This window comes from Gavialis gangeticus, unplaced genomic scaffold (genome assembly GCF_001723915.1).
Source record: "Gavialis gangeticus isolate Ggan-Ray unplaced genomic scaffold, GavGan_comp1, whole genome shotgun sequence".
Lineage (NCBI taxonomy): Eukaryota > Metazoa > Chordata > Crocodylia > Gavialidae > Gavialis > Gavialis gangeticus.
Genome location: NW_017728997.1, coordinates 24,254,370 through 24,255,807, shown reverse-complemented (window position 1 = coordinate 24,255,807; position 1,438 = coordinate 24,254,370).

The following is a 1,438-nucleotide window of genomic DNA, read 5'->3' as shown; positions in this document are numbered from 1 at the left end:
TTTATTATCGCCCTGTCTTCGAGCCCTGCCTTTGGTGCTTTTATTCCCCTCTCTCTCTCAGTCTCTGCCTGCCTCTCCCCGGCCAAGCTTTGCTCAATACACAGGCAGTTAAAAGCGGGACCTTCGAAATGTGTGATAAATTAATTAGCTGGCGGCATAAAAAGCCTGTTGATTCGGGCTGCACGTCTCATCCGACCGAAACAGGCGGGTTGAAAGCAGCGGCGGCTGCAGACAGCAGAAACGCGTTTAAAAAACTAATAAATCCCCCAAACAACTAGAAGGTTTCTATTCACGTGGGATTTAAAAGGAGGCTCCTGGTGCAAGATCGCGCTCGCGATCCGAGGCCGGGACGGCGCAGGGATGCCTGAGAAGATGCGTTTGGGGAGCTCCCAAGCTCCTGCCAGGGAAGGTGCCCTGGGCCCGCACCTAAGCAAGCCCAGGTCCTGCCCCACCTTCCCAGCCGAGCCCAGGGGCGTCCTGCGCCGGGGCTGAGCAACAGGCGGGCGGGATCGGGCCCTCGGAGCAAACCCAGCCCTGGCGGCAGATGAATTCTCCAAGCGGATTTCAGAGCCGTAATCCCCCGCCAGCCCCAAACGGTGCCCAAGCACCCTCGCGCGGGGCTAGTTTCATAGAGAGAGAGTCTGGGAGAAGGGTTTGGATCAGCAAACTAGAACTGAATATATATATTCAATTTTATTTTGCTGATGCAAACCCTTCTCCCAGACTCAGAGGCCGGGATCAACCTTGAACAGAGCTGACGGCTGCCAAGGGCTCGTATCCGCGGGACTGTTGGCTGTGGGCTTTGGTTTAGTTTTTGAATTGCCCTCACTGACTGGATGCGACCTGGAGCTCTGCGAAAGGAGCCACCTGGCTAAAAAAAACCTGCGAGCGTTTTGTTGGGGCGGGGGGTCTGTATATGCGTGTACATACCGCACACCGAGCTGCAGGGAGGGACACACAGCCCATTTCCGAGACCGGGAAAGGATAAAAGTAACAGTAGTAATAACAACAATAATAATAAACGGCGGCGACGGTGATGGCATGCTAATAATGAAAATCATAGCACTAATCAGGAGGAGGCGATTCCTAGGGACAAGTCACAAGTTTTCTGTTCAGGACCGAGGCTTGCATTCATTGCCCAGCTCACCTTCATGGGAGGGGAGATTTAGCCTGAGTCAGACCTGCAAGATCCAGCTCTCTCTGTCCAGTTTGTCTGAGCATTGCACCTCCTGGACACCAGCCATCAAACACCCACTATTATTCCCCCTAGGAGGAGGATGGCTGTGACGAGGTTTTGCAGCGCCGGTGGGTGATCCTGGGGGAGGCGAGCGTGCATGCCCAGCCGCTCGGGCATTCTGCATCGAGTTGGCGCCAGTGCTGCCTACTAGGCGGGTGCACGTACCTATTCCTGCCTTCCCGCAAGACCCCCCCCCCCCTT